The sequence below is a fragment of the Apis florea genome, unplaced genomic scaffold (assembly GCF_048593485.1).
Source record: "Apis florea isolate Af1SG1 unplaced genomic scaffold, ASM4859348v1 contig_2190_pilon, whole genome shotgun sequence".
Taxonomy (NCBI): Eukaryota; Metazoa; Arthropoda; class Insecta; order Hymenoptera; family Apidae; genus Apis; species Apis florea.
This window is the reverse complement of record NW_028256541.1, coordinates 151365-164615: the sequence shown is the minus strand read 5'-3', so window position 1 is coordinate 164615 and position 13251 is coordinate 151365. Positions and strand designations below refer to the sequence as shown.

Genomic DNA, 13251 nt, shown 5'->3' with positions numbered 1-13251 from the left:
TTTGCAATTAACATCAACTATTTCCATCCAATATTGCTTCTCTCCTCCTATTATTGCTGATGTATTATGATAACGCCAAGAGATGCCGAAGAGGAAAATATAGTTGTGATAGAATATCTAGCCAACGGAATATCGAATTCATTGAAGACAAGTTGATTATTCCATCTTGCTTTTAAATTTTTATGTAAATTTACTGATAAATTTTAATATTAATGCTCTTTCAATAGATAAGTTTTAAAAGAAGATTTCTCTCTAATTAATACATTGTTAGTAATTTTTATTTTATTATTCGAAAGAATATCTTATTTATGTAGCTATTTTTTAATTAAAATTTTTTTATTATAAATTTAAAATAATATTGATAAGAATTACTAATTAATTTGTTAATTCATTTCTTGTATTAAATAATATTTTCATTATTATTTCATATTATTTTCATTAGGCAAAATGACAGATCTTTCCCTCTATGTTAAATCTTCGATTTATTTTGTTAACTGGATAAATATTCTGTTAATATGCAATAAATAAAAAGAATATTTCAGAATAGTAATACAAAATAAAATCAAATTCATTCATTTTTTATTCTAGTAAATAATGTGTTGATTTTCATATTTGTGATTTATGAAATTTTGATAATTTTTCAAATTCGAACGAACAATATTACGAATAAATATTTATATTATATTAAATTACTATTTTTCTGCGATTTTTAATATTATGAATCTCATAACGCAGTTGATGAACAAAAGAATCAAAAGATTTATACATATTTTTGTGTCGTGATAATTACATTTGCACATTTAAAATTATAAACATCATCAATTCGATAATACTTGCAACTCGTAATTCAGCATCGCGTTAGATCAACTTTACAACCTGACGGCAAAGTTCTGAAAACACGAGGCATCGTTTTACTTTGTCTTCCTTTCTCTCTCCACTTGCATCCCCTTTTCATCGTTCTAGAGTGGGGAAGAATTAACAAGTTACTATCCTACCAGAGACTGGCACGCGTAATTACGTTCGTTACATCGCGTTACGTACGTTTACTCTAGCTGCTAAGGGGCAGAGAAAGAGCGTCGACATATCGTTAAGCTAGCCGGCGATTCTGTCGAACGTCAGAAAAAGAGCCGCGAAAAAAGGAAACGCGAGTGAGCTGGGCAGAAAAGCGGCGTTAGTATGCTATACCAAGGAACGAACTGGAACATCCGCCGCCGCCGCTGTCTTCCCTCCATATCGCCGCGTTCTTCAGGAATTTTTACGACTTGGACTCGACGGTCGTTCGAGCTAGGATAGCAGCTTGGGTTCCTCTCCCAGCCAACATGAGGGCCACTTGTACGCCTTTACTACTTTTACGTTTAAGCGGCTATTAGCGGCGATTCTCGCGACGGCAGTCTTCTCTCAGTCCACACTGCAGCCCACCTTGCAAAGATTATTATCTTCCCTCCCGGGAATATCTATCTCTGGCACCTCTTTGTTACAAACGCGCGCGCCAGTTAGGAGTATGTGTACACTTTTAATTCTCTGCTTCCTGGTCCTCAAGTTCTTTCACTGGTAGGACTTATTAACTATAGTCATCATGTAGTAAAAATAAAATTTTAATACGATTTTGTTTCATATATTGATAATATTGATATTCGTTCAATAAATTATTTATTGTAGTATAAGGATGAAGAAGTTATAAATTAAACTAATACTACTAATTATAGGATATATAAATAATATTTTTAAAAAGGATAAAATGTTAAATAAAATTAATGAATTATATTATATACTTATATCAATTATATAATATATTTATATATATATATCAATTTGTTATTAATAATTATAAATAATAATTGAAAAAATATCACTTTATTATTTGCAAAGAATTTTTTAGGAATAATATTTTGCAACTGCAAAAAAATATACAAAATATATCATTTCAACAAAATTATTTATAAATTTAATTAATCATCCTTTTATTATATGTACATATAATTTATACTACATCAATTTAATGCCAAAAAATTAATAAAACCGAAAAAGTGAAGTTGAAAATACCACAATACTATGTTTTAATTTTTAATTTCTTCAATTATTAATTTTTAAAAATTCTGTAACTTTTCTAAATTTATCAATGATACCGAATGATATTTAAAAGAAGATATTGCAATACCTAACGACAATACGAATATCTTAAAATAGATCGAAAATAATAATATATCATTCAAGATCCTGTCTCTGTTCCGCGTCCTGGAAACCAATCGAGCCACATCACCATGGCGGATCGTATAAGGTCAGATCTGCCGTTGGTATCCTTCGATCACCCACGCCCGTACCTACACCCATTGTTCGGTGTAGGAAGGTCGTTTTCGAGGGGAACAGGTTCGCGTTGCTCCATGGAATTCGCTATTTCCTGGAAACCACAATCGCTTCATGATGCGACGATTTTCAGAGATCGCGATCCTCACGCCATTGTGGAACCACTCTTTCACCGAGATGGAAGATTAGAACCTCGGTATGCTCAATAATCAGCCATCTGTGTAGAAACGAGTTTGTAGAAAGCTGCTTCGCATTTATCCCGGCAACTCTGCTTACGAATCAACTAATTTTTATTGACAACTTTGACGGACTTTTTTGGTTAAGGGTTATTCGATTACTTTAGATTATGCGTTATAATATTTCTAAATCATGGGGGAAAAAAAACATTGCGTGAATATATAGGTTTTTGTGTTGTATTTTTGGGACAAATCTGAGTAAATGTGAATTGTTTAAACTGATTATTTTGAATCAATCAAATTGATTTATAATCTGATATGTTTTTCTTAAAAGAATTATTTCTTAAAATAGAGAATTAAAAATTAATAATTACAATTTTATTTAAATTTCTTTTGATTCTTACAAGTTCAAATATAATATAATAAATATATTATAATAATATAATATAATTAATAATACACATATTAGAAAATTGAATAACGATTTAACATATTAATTAATATGCAATTTAAATTTCATCTTAATAAATTAAAATTAGAAAATTATATATAAATTTATTTGACAACTCTTTCTCTATTGTATATTACAATCTAAAAATTAAAAAATAATTATTTTTATAAATCAAATCAGTAATTGCACTTTTATCTCAGTATATTTCCTATAATAATATGAAACAACTGAATTGTTGTTTGTTGATAATTCGAAAGCATTTTTTATATCATTCAATTTGTATAAAATAAGAATGGTAGAAAATTCACCATTAAAGATGAATGATATATCTTTACTTAAACTTACGAGCAAGGTTGAGCCACTTTTACTTTCGCCATGATGAAACAATAGCGTCCTTTTTTCAATTGGTGAAATTGATGGCATGCGTCGAACAAAATTGAATGTATTAAAGAACAATTGAACGCCTCTGCTCAAGTGATCATATTGCACTATTTTAAACGTGTTTCACAATGCGTAAGTAATTGTATAATATTTTTTCAATCATGTTTGAAAATATGTTAAAAATTTAAAGTCTAATAAATTTATTATTATCAAAAATTTTTTGAAACATTCTAATAATTATATACGTTACATTTTAATAATAAAAATTAAATATTATTACATCTTAATATTTTAAATAATTTTCGAATTAACGCATTATTTTTCTTGTGAATTGAATACAATTTTGATGAGATTTTGATTTCTTTTATTACATTTTGATATAAAATATTTCTAAAAAATACACACTATTATTAATATATAAATTTTTATATTTTTTATTGCATTTTGTATATTATGTATTTTTTAATTTTTTAATTCATTGTTTTTCCTTTAATAATATTTTTTTATATAAAAATCATCTTCTATTATAAAAAGTTAATCTATATTATATATTCTTCCTTTAATATTGTTTCATGCTATATTTAAAAATCATTCACACACTTTCATATTTTTTTCTTATTGTTATTTAATCTTCTAAATTAAAATTTTTCATTTCGAATTCATTGCATGTGCTTAATTTGTGAATTGCTTTATGTGAGAATTACAATCTATGACATTTCCTTGAGAGAATCGCAAATAGCGAGAGTCACAAGTGAGTCACAAGAGAAATATGATACGATCAATAGTATAGTTACTGCTTTTTGTCCTGATGCTAAATTACTAGTGTTTCAAACGACTGACATCAACAATCGCAAAGACGTATCCATAACAAGTCACTAGTTTTACTGATTGAAGGAAATTTTCATTGAAATCTCCGATTCAGAAAAATTCTAATACATTAAATTTCTAATTTCTTTGAAAAAATATATCATTTACTATTTTAAAACATGTAACAACAAATAATTTGACATTATTTATAAATAAATAAAAGGCATTTAAATATTTTAATTTTTCCTAACAACATATTTTTAATTTACATATTTTATTATTGTATTATATATATTATTATTATATTTTATCTCATGTTATTTAGATAGTTATTTTTAAATATATTGCAAAATATACTGTGTATCAGTTTATAAAATCAGTTTATAAAAACTATACCAATTATGTGTCTCTAAATAATATTATCAAATATATCAAAATTAAAAAGTTTTCATTTATGAAAGTAAATAATTATTTTAGCAATTTATAAATAAAATATTCTGAATTATACATAATTATACATAATTATTGAAAACTTCATTATATGAAAATGTATTTATCATATTTCATGTAACACGAATAAACACAATATTCTAATCACAATAATAATCGAATTAACAAAGCAAATTACGTTCGATCTTGAATGTAAATCGATTGAATCATCGAAAGCGAGTACAGTATCGATAACGATCGATGAAATGTGGATTGGTGTCCTGGCCACGATGTAAGAGGCGTTGAGGAAATGGAGGAATGGAGATTAGAGTGGACTGGATGGCTTAGATTTTCCTTGATCCTCGGCTACCTTGAAACTAGTAGACTGGTTCACCATTCAACATTATCACGAAGGTCAGTCCCATAAATTTTTATCATTCGTTTGTTAACTATACATAATATAATTATATATAAATATAATTATGTAAACACGTAAATGTTTGCGAAAATATAATTGAATCATAAGAAAATAGATCTATACAGATCGAATTAAAAAAAGATCTTTTCTTCATCTTTCTAATAAAATAGAAAAATTAATTGACAACAATAATTTCGTAAATCCAAAGATTAAAGAAATTCTAAAAAATTTTTTAAATAAAATGTGATGAATTGTAAAATAGAGGTTGTTAAAGATGAAATTTTTTCAGCTCGATTTGTTACAGTATTCAATAGAAGAATACAAAAATTTAAAATCTTGCAGCATATAAGAAAGGAAATCTATTTTTAATAAAAAAAGTTTTTAAAAACATATTAAATATTATTATACGCATAAAAAACAATTATGTAATATTATGTAATATAAACTAATTCATATAAATCAATAAAAAACTAGTGACATCTATTTTGTGCAATAAAAATATAAATTCGGATTTATCTCTTTCTTATATCAAATAAAAAAAATTTTTTATTAATAAAATATTAGTATAAATAAATTTTATTAATAAAATTTATTAACAAAATAAAAAAATTAATAAATTATGTATTATTATTTATTAACCATTTCTGGATATTTTGATGCAAATTGAAAGTAAGTCGAACTTTGAAAAATTCATCAAAAATTGAAACGAAAACATCAATTCCAATTTTATAAGCAGATGTTTTCAATTTTTCTATTGTTATTACAAATGTTCTGTAGTTGCAAAATATTGGAGATAAATACAAAGCTATATTTAGATAGGTTCTCGATTTGTAAATAATTGTAAATAATAATGCATTTTAATATAATATATAAATTTATATATTTATATATTTATATAATATATATAGATAATTTTATATGTGATATAAGAAAATATATTTTATATGAGATATTAAAGAAGTTGATGATCTTTATATTTTCATAATTTTATAATTTCTTAATTCTATTATTGATAAAATAACATATTATCAAATTCATAATTAGATGAAATAAATAGTTAAAATCATTTATATAAATTAACTATGAAGTTAATTAAGTGATATGTAATTTCGATATGTAAAATAACACCGAAAAAATATATTTAAATAAATGATACTAGATCGAAGTAAGTTACATAAATTATTCTCAAAAATGCACCTGTTGTATATAATGAAAATCATGATAATTACATTACAAACATATCATTATTGCTTGTATAAATATTTAACATTGCAATAATTCGTTAATTACAATTATATCATCATGAAATGAAATGACAGAAAAATGATTTATGTCGATTAATTGCCACTCCTTTCATATTGAAACACTTGTATATTATATAAATCTTCAACGTATTTATGTATGATCAATATAAGATTTGAAGATTAAATAAAATATTTAATGGAAATCTTTTTATTATATATTATATATTTTACAAACTTTAAATACAACCTAATAATACAACTTCTTTAAATTTTTTATTGAAAAATGATTTTAAATAAATATTATGAGCATTAAAAAATTTATTAAATTTAATATTATTTTCATACTAATTTTTATGAAAATTATGAAAAAACAATAAATTGTGAATTCTTTCTTCTATAAATACATTTGTAATTTTATGACATAAATATGAAAATAAATAATTTTATAATCAAAAAATTAGCTTATTAGATTAATATTACAATTAAGAAAAGAATTCAATGAAATACAATTATATAATAAAACTAATAAATATATAACTAGAATATAATAAAATAAAATAAAGCATAAATAAAATCATAAATAGAATAATACATATGTATAAATGCTAACATACAATCATTTTACATTCCTTTTTAGAAACATCTATTTTATGTAATACATAAATGTTGTCAAAACTATAAATTAAAACAGGTGAAAGGAAAATAATAATACGATTGAAGAAAATAATTTCATATCATTCTTATATACAAATAATTATTTTCCTACAATTTTCTCCTTCAGTAAATTCCGTATTAGATAGCTTGAATTCATTATCCGCAATATAGCATTACTATCAATCCAAAGATCGCATAAAAAATCGTCGACACGTTATTAGAATAAGCTCTATCATGGGCTCTATCTATACAAGATCGCTATGCTAATACGTTGGCCAGTATGGCAGCAAGAAGAATCGTATTTGCTATTGGGAATGGCATGTGGCAAAGGGCAGCATGTTGAACGAAAAGGAAGATTAAGAACATTACACCTGTATCCAGAAAAGGTATATGCGTAAACATACATATATTAAATGCTTCTAATCCGATAAGAAATTGACTGACAAATCGCCATTTTCTATTGGAGAATGCACCCACATATCCACTACGTCACGTGCGATCACTGCACGAACGTTCACAATTGGCAAAAAGAGAGAGTCAGTCTTTAATGTCAGATGTTACTTCGTCATTTCGCAGTATAAAGTTCGATTCCACGAATATTAACATCTGTCTGTTTACAATTAGCAAACAGAATCGCTTATATGAAAAATTATTCATATTGTTTACATATATATACGTATTATATACTACATATATACATTATATGCGTATTTGAGTTTATATCGGATATTTGATAATAACGGTGCAATTGAACAGAAGATAAATAGAAATAATTCTATTCATAAAAATACTTTGAGAAGAAAAAATAAAATTCAAAACTTTATTTACGAAAAAAACGAATTTGAAAATATAGAATATATACAAATTTTGTACAATCTAATCGCGAATTAATTCTTCTTACATTTGATAAAAATTTTTTTTTTTTTCGATTTATTTTTACATGTAAAATAACCACTTGTATCATCAGTTACCACATATTTTATATGTATATGTGAAATTTTAATGTAAATGTATCCGTGGAATGAAGCTGCCTTCTCTCGTTTGTCATGCATTTCCTTTTAATCGACGCGTTGAATGTTCTCGCACCACAAGAAAGAGGCTTTGGCTAACTTTCCCTTTCAGTTTCAAATAAATGGTTACAGTTAGAATTAATAATTGGTATGAAGTAGATTATTCTTTATAATATCTATAAATGAATATATCAATGTGATTCATTTTGCTTAATCGAAATATAAAATACTTACTTTAAAATATAAGTACTTTATATTTTGAATAAAAATTTAGTGTCATTAAATAATTAATTAACGATTTTCATTTAAATGAGAATCGTTTGAGAATCGTTTGATGATTCTCTTCTTAAATTTTTCTAGTTTTTCAAGTAGAATAGTATTTAAGTTAGATACTAATAAACTAATAAATAACAAAGATTTAGATATCATTTCGTAAAATAAGATATTATAATGATAATTGAATGTTTGATATCAGTATTTTCTATTCATGATTAATTTCCATTTTGAAACACAAAAAGATATATGCAAAATTTTTTAAATTCAAAATTTTTCAGTACATCAAATAATAAAATATTGAATATATTTTTATCGTGATTTCTTATGCTCAACGAGGACAAAGATAGAATTTCATATTGAGAATTAAAATCTAATACCAAGGTTTGTTTTTAATATCGACTTTCGCTTTCGATCGTAAATGAATTATTACGTAATAAGAAAACAATAGTTCATAAGAATAAGAATGTAATAATATTTGCTCGTATCGATCTTTGTTCATGTTTTGAATCAAATGTAATTTATATAAAATTACAGTAAATATTAACGTAATTAAAAATTTCATACGAAATTTTAATCATTAAAAACTTATAAACAAGCAATAAATATTAAGAATCTCATGCAACGTTCTTAAGTTGTCGTTAACTTTCGCTTTCGAATAATTTATCACTCGATAAAATGAAGAGAAAGTAAAATTCTTTATAAATCGTTGATAGAAACTCCATTTAAAAATAAAACATATAACATAAATGAAAATAAAAAAAAAATCTTGGGCCTACCTCGTTTTCCAGATGTATTCTTGATCAACAGCCAAATGCTGATGATCTTTTCACTTTTATTTTTCACTATAAGCCACAGATAACTTCAATGGTCACTTCCTGTTTACTTGTATCAAACTACTATTTCAGAAATACACTGTCTACGTCCACGTGGTTGCTTTGGTCTCGATCCTTTCACAAAATATTCGCTCTAATCGTTCAAATAACCTCCAAATGGCAAACAGTTAACGCGTGTAAAAGATGTTTCTGTACGATTACGAATCAAGGTCAGAACACCACACTGATATCGAGCACACGTCACGCGAAACGCCTCCGCATGAAGCATCGATCTCATAAACAGTTCAGTTTCGCAACGATTTCGAAACACCACAAGTGATCCTTCCTACGAAAGAAGATCCATTGGAGAAGATCGAACGAAAGAAGTGGGGAGAGATGAAAGAAGAATGAGAGAGAGAGAGAGAGAGAGAGAGAGAAAGGGAGAGAGAGAAAGAAATAGCAAGAAATAGATTTCGATGGGGGTTGGCCGGCAAATATGTCCTTGATAAGCTTAATCTCCACAGAAAAAGAGATCCTCTTCAATATAAATTTCGTGAAATCGTCCCTGGAATCGTCGTTTTGACGATGTCCAAGGTAACAGGGTCGTTGCCGCGAATCTTTCTGGAATGATGATCCTCGTCAGAGGGAGATCTCGCGATGGCTCGAGCCTATGGTCTCGGGAGAACTGACAGTGGCCTCCGCTCACCGGAGTAAGGTACACCCTACTACTTTACCACTACAACTGCTAGTTACTGGTGCTACCACTACTAGTCAGAATCATGGTACAACTACAACTACTACTACTACTACTACTACTAATGCTACCACTATCGACTCGAATCACTCTCTCCCTTCTGTTCTCTGTGTCCGTCTCTCCGTCTCTCGGTCGTTCTACGATGCCAATCTGATGGCTTTCTTTTCTCCTCGTCCGACCTCTGTCTCGCGTTCTCCTTTGCACTCTCCTAAATCCCCTGCCAATCCAGCTTCATTTTCTTTGCCACGGCGGTTCTCGTTGCATCAGAATACCGCGAGACTCGGCGAACGTCCTTACCATATGTGAAAGGCGCACCCACATGGACTCCCTGGCCTCGTTGCACTCATGTTTATGATTCTGTTACGGGTCTCCAGTTGCGTGGACCAAAGCGCGCGCGCGCGCGCGCACGCGTGCCGCCTCTCCATCAACTCAGGGATGTCATGTGGATCACGAACATATCAATATTATGTTGCATCTGATGCGACGTTTTCTGATGCCAAAAAATCTGGTAGTGGGCGTCACTATGTCGCGCCACACAGGCAATTTCGAGATCTGTTCTGGCCAATTATGGAGAGAAGTAATATTCACAAAAGAATCTATTCGTGCCAAATCTTATTTTATGGGTAGTTTAACGATTCCGTTCCATTAACATTCTAACATATTATATTTTATGTAATCACTGTTCTTTTTATTTATTATTTAGACGTATTATTTATTATAAGTTTTTTCATGAATTTCATTTTTTTAACAAAATTATAGTTTCACTAAATAAAATTTAACATCGAGGCAAGATACAAAATATTAGCACTTATCTAATATCTAATCTTAAAAAATCGCAAATTATTAAGATTTAATATATAATTTTTTATAATTATGATGAATTTTTGTAAATATATTTTTATATTTACTTTTTATAATTATTTTGATTAGATTTTTAACAATGAGGATTTTTTCATTTTTAAGTATTTTTGTAATGAATGTATTTTTTCTTCTTTCATTCATTTTCTTCTTCGATTCATGATACTTTAAAGATTTATTATAATTTTAATTTAAATTTTATTCAATAGACGGATCAAATTTATGTTAAAAAACTTACAGTTTCCTGTATTATGAAAACATGTATAAATATGCATATTGAAATTTAACTTTTAAATATATATCAAAATAATGAAATAAAAAAAACAAAGATATATGAATATAATTAAAAGTCTAAATTTTAAATTTTTAAATTTTTCTAATTTTGCTAAGATTTTATTAAAAAATAAGATACTATTATATCGATTTAATCCGTTTACAAACAGACATAATAAAATAAAAATTTCTATATAATTAAGGAAAGGAAAATTATTTAATTTTTTTAACTAAGAAATGAATATACAACAAATATGAAATAGAAACATCCAATTGGAAGCAAAGAGCAAAAACAAAAGGTATTATAACACTCCTAGTAGTCGAAAGAATATGAGGGTGTGACAGGCAAGCAGTAATCGCGCGGTATCTTGAGCACCTATTATTCCTACGTTTTTCCGAAGTAACCGGTTAAGACGTTTAACGGAGCATTGCACTTTGTCGTTGCCCTCATGGCGAATTGTGTACTAAAGAATAGTGGATTCTGTTCTCTAGCAACCTGTTCGAGAAAAATAATAAGAGATATTATGTTTCCATTATTTCGCAAAAACTAACAAATGACTAAACATTGCATGAAATTCTCATAATTACGGTTATTAAGATGACCTCTGTCGAAAAACAATTTTATAATTATCATCATTAAAGAAATATAGAGTTTTCCCAACGTATCTTTTTAAGATATATAATTATGTAATTTTTAGTGATTAACACGAGTTTGGCTTGCACGAGACAAACATTTGCGGTTCAATAATTTTCATGTAATTCTTATTTTAATTATATAAATATTAGGTTTCAGTTTTCGAGTATATTTATAAGGAAAGATCTTTAAGCCGCAAATTCAAAAAAATTTTGAAAATTTTAAGAACATATATATAATACATATATAGATATGTGTTATACAATTTCTTTGTTTTTTCTATAAAAGAACAAGATTGGTCCATGAAAATTTATGGATCATTTATTTTTCAATTTTATATATATTGTTATAGGAAAGAAAGAAAAAAAATTTACTTTTAATGAGAAAGAAAAGTTACTTTTAATGAGAATTATCGTTTGATAAAAAATTTATTAATTCTTTACATAATTAGAAAAAAATTATAAATAAAATTTACAATTTTTTTAATTTTTTCGCCTTAAAATCTTAATTAATAATTTTAATAAAATAGATATTTGATTATTGAAAATTAATTAGTAATAAAAAATATTTTCTTTGCAATCTATTACAGATGTTAATGATAAATATATATTGATTTTATAATGAACATAAAAATGGTTCACATATATCTTTCAAATTTTATTTATGTTTACATTCATTTATTTATTTCACATTCGAAATTGTGAATGAAAATAACAATAGCAATAACAACAACAACGACGACGATAACGACAACGATAACGATAATGATAACGATAACGGTAACAATAACGATAACGATAATCATATGGATGACGACGGTAACGGTAACGGTAACCTTAACGGTGACAGTAACGGTGACGGTAACGGTAATGATAACGATATGGATAACGATAACGATAATGATAACGATAACCATATAGATAACGATAACAATAACGATAACCATATGGATGATAATGGTAACTGTAACGGTAACGATAACGATATGGATAACGATAACAATAACGATAACCATATGGATAACGGTAATGGTAACGATAACGGTAATGGTAACGATAACGGTAATGGTAACGATAACGGTAACGGTAAGGATAACGGTAACGTAACTATAACAATAAAAACACTATTTAATTAATACAAAAGAAATAGAATTATAGGATAATAAAAGATATAATTATTCCTCGCAAAAGGATACTTCATTTTCAATGAAAACTAATGTTACTTTGAAATTTTTGACATTGTTTTAAAGTGTATAGTTATTATAGTTTTTACAAGCTATATTTGTCGATGATATGTCGGCAATCTATCATAAGGAAAATTTTTAAAATAAAAGGAGAATGTGTGTCAGAAATATACTATGATTGTAGATTATAAAACGAATGCTGTTTCAAATAAAGAATTTATTAAATATAAATTTCGAAAAAATTTAATCTCTAAAATAATAATAAATAAAACATATATGATATATAATTATATTAAGAAGATTTTTATTTATTTGTTTTATATCTGTGCATAATTATTTTATTTAAATTAGAGAATTAGTTAGATGGAAAGAGATGTTGAATAGAGAAGAAATATGAATAAATTTTCAAATATGTTTATAAATTTATAATTGTTATTGATACTTATAATTTATGATTTAAACCTTCGACGATAAATGATAGAAGCAAATGAAGAAATAAGCTTGAAAAATTTTAAAACATCTCCAAAAAATTTATAAAATAATGTCTAGAAAAATACAAGAACAAATTTATTTCATATCCTACATAT

The 13251-nt window shown here is 26.6% G+C and overlaps 1 protein-coding gene across 1 annotated transcript in view; it reads right to left on the bottom strand.

The window, feature by feature from the left end:
• blo (bloated) overlaps positions 1-9649 on the bottom strand; it is a 305906-nt gene extending 296257 nt beyond the window's left edge. The window contains exon 1 of the mRNA XM_086915880.1: positions 8927-9649. The gene's annotated coding sequence lies outside the window, so the exon portion shown is untranslated. The remainder of the gene's footprint in view (positions 1-8926) is intronic.
• Positions 9650-13251: the final 3602 nt, after the last annotated feature.